Genomic DNA, 3546 nt, shown 5'->3' with positions numbered 1-3546 from the left:
TGCCCCCTAGGGCCAGGACCCGACCGGTGCTGTTCCCGCCGGGTTTTGTTGTGTTTGCCCAAGGCCGGAGCGGCGCTGGCGCTGTCTGAATGAAGGCCTGGACTTGGAGGCACCTGCGTTTGCACCCTGTGTCTCCGTGCTGAGTTTTTAGCTAAGGAAACGACCCTGGGGACCCGCGCAACCCACGGGACTGGGAGGGACCCGCGCAACCCACGGGGCTGGGAGGGCTGCCCACCGGCACCTTGGGAATAGTGGGGCGGGACTTTCTTCCTGACACCCCCAGGGAGAGCATGGGAACCGCATGGTTTTCAATCCCAATCTGTACAATGGTCTAGTCTAGGGGATTAAAAAAGATACATATATTTATGTATATACTAGAGGCCTGTGCACAACATTCGTGCACTGGGGGGGGGGCGGTCCCTCAACCGGGCCTGCGCCCTCTCACAGTCCGGAAGCCCTGGGGCCTAAACCGCAGTCAGACAGCCTTAGGCTGCCGCAGAGGGGGGGAGGGGCTCCCCCACAGGCTGTGCTTGCCTGTGAGTCCAGCTTCTGGCTGAGCAGAGCTCCCCCTGTGGGAGCGCACTGACCACCAGGGGGCAGCTCCTGCACTGAGCGTCTGCCCCCTGGTGGTCAGTGTGCGTCATGGCGACTGCTCTGCCCGTTGGGTCAGTTTGCGCATTACCTTTATTATATAGCTTATTATATAGGATGATGCTGAGCTCTTCGCCCATCCGTGTGACGCAACATTGGAACTAAGGCTCTGGGTGGGAGGGGGAGTTTGAAAAACCAGACCCAGAGGAAAAGAGCGAAGGGAGAGGAATCCTGGAGACTCCTGGGTGGCCCTAGCTCCTTCCTTCTCCAGTGAAAACCTGCGAGTGGGGCTCTGGCTCTTCAGGCTTCTGAGGGTGAAAGTGCAATGTTGGACGTGGAGGTGCTCGAAGTCGCTGAAGAGCCGTCACAGTCAAGGTGTGACACTGTCAGTGTCGCCTCCTTTGCTTTGTGGGGACTCGCGGGTCTCGCTCTCGCTCGCTGCTGTTGCTGCTGCTGAGGTGGCTGGGAGCTGCCGGCGCCCGGTCGGTCCTTGCCCTGGACCTGGGGTCGGTCTCTGGGGAAGAGGTCCGTGGAGGTCTGGGTTGCTCAGTTCACTGCGGTGGTGGGGCAGGCGCTTCGGACACAGGAAAGCAGACAAGCCGGGCACAGGCAGGCAGCGGGGCCTCTGTAGCTGGGCCGGGCATTTTGTACTTTCACTAACCTCTATTCCTGCGAGTGTCCAAGCAGCTAAGTTATCCCATAGGGCTGAGAGGGGATGCGTTCTCACCAGAAAGGCACGGGCCTTAGCCAGCCCCACCTGCAAGGAAACCAATCCCATCTGCACCCGCTGGTGGAGGGCCAGCTGCCCATAGGGCAGCCCCCGGGGTCCTCTGCTGGGAGAGGCAGACGCCAAGAGGCCAAAGGAGAGACCACAGAGTACCAATGGCCGAGCGCTCAAGTCCCGGAGCAGGTGCTATTAACATGTAAGCAGGTCCAACTATTTCCTGTTTCCTGGGTTTCTTTCCTTAAGAAAGAGCCAAGCTAAAACAGACTAAATTCTCTCTCATCCTCAATGTGGATGTAACTGTGGCTTTCTGTTTTCGCTGACCGTCCATGGCTTACTCTTCAGGAGGCGGAGGAAATGGTTCTAGAGTAGACTGTGCCTGGGTCTGTGTGGACACATCAGTACACACACACACACACACACACACTGAGTCTGTGTGGACACATCAGTACACACACACACACACACACTGGGTCTGTGTTGACATATCAGTACACACACACACACACACACACACTGAGTCTGTGTGGACACATCAGTACACACACACACACACACACTGGGTCTGTGTTGACATATCAGTACACACACACACACACACACACACTGAGTCTGTGTGGACACATCAGTACACACACACACACACACACTGGGTCTGTGTTGACATATCAGTACACACACACACACACACACACACTGAGTCTGTGTGGACACATCAGTACACACACACACACACACACTGGGTCTGTGTTGACATATCAGTACACACACACACACACACACACACTGAGTCTGTGTGGACACATCAGTACACACACACACACACACACTGGGTCTGTGTTGACATATCAGTACACACACACACACACACACACACTGAGTCTGTGTGGACACATCAGTACACACACACACACACACACTGGGTCTGTGTTGACATATCAGTACACACACACACACACACACACACTGAGTCTGTGTGGACACATCAGTACACACACACACACACACACTGGGTCTGTGTTGACATATCAGTACACACACACACACACACACACACTGAGTCTGTGTGGACACATCAGTACACACACACACACACACACTGGGTCTGTGTTGACATATCAGTACACACACACACACACACACACACTGAGTCTGTGTGGACACATCAGTACACACACACACACACACACTGGGTCTGTGTTGACATATCAGTACACACACACACACACACACACACTGAGTCTGTGTGGACACATCAGTACACACACACACACACACACTGGGTCTGTGTTGACATATCAGTACACACACACACACACACACACACTGAGTCTGTGTGGACACATCAGTACACACACACACACACACACTGGGTCTGTGTTGACATATCAGTACACACACACACACACACACACACTGAGTCTGTGTGGACACATCAGTACACACACACACACACACACTGGGTCTGTGTTGACATATCAGTACACACACACACACACACACACACTGAGTCTGTGTGGACACATCAGTACACACACACACACACACACTGGGTCTGTGTTGACATATCAGTACACACACACACACACACACACACTGAGTCTGTGTGGACACATCAGTACACACACACACACACACACTGGGTCTGTGTTGACATATCAGTACACACACACACACACACACACACTGAGTCTGTGTGGACACATCAGTACACACACACACACACACACTGGGTCTGTGTTGACATATCAGTACACACACACACACACACACACACTGAGTCTGTGTGGACACATCAGTACACACACACACACACACACTGGGTCTGTGTTGACATATCAGTACACACACACACACACACACACACACACACCAGCTCTGTATAAGCAAATTCATCTGAGGATATTTTCCCATTGATTTTTTGGGAGTGTTAGGGGAGGGGAGGTGGGAGAGCACACCGATTGGTTGCCTCCCGCTCGCGGCCGACCGGGGGATTGAACCTGAAACCCAGTTGCTCACGCCTCTGACAGGGAATTGTGTGAACCGCTGACCCCGTAGTGCGGGGGCCCGAGCTCTGACCACAGGAGCTCTGAGCACAAGGCCAATCGGGAGGAAGGGGTCAGGTTGGGGGCTCAGCAGCGGAGCAGGGTTGTGGGAAACGAGGGGCCCAGGCGCCCAGGCTCCGGGAGGGGGAGTGGGTGCGGGGGAGGGGCTAGTGCCCTTGGTGCGCG

This window comes from Myotis davidii, unplaced genomic scaffold (genome assembly GCF_000327345.1).
Source record: "Myotis davidii unplaced genomic scaffold, ASM32734v1 scaffold510, whole genome shotgun sequence".
NCBI lineage: Eukaryota > Metazoa > Chordata > Mammalia > Chiroptera > Vespertilionidae > Myotis > Myotis davidii.
The sequence above is the reverse complement of the archived record's forward strand: the minus strand, read 5'-3'. Positions refer to the sequence as shown.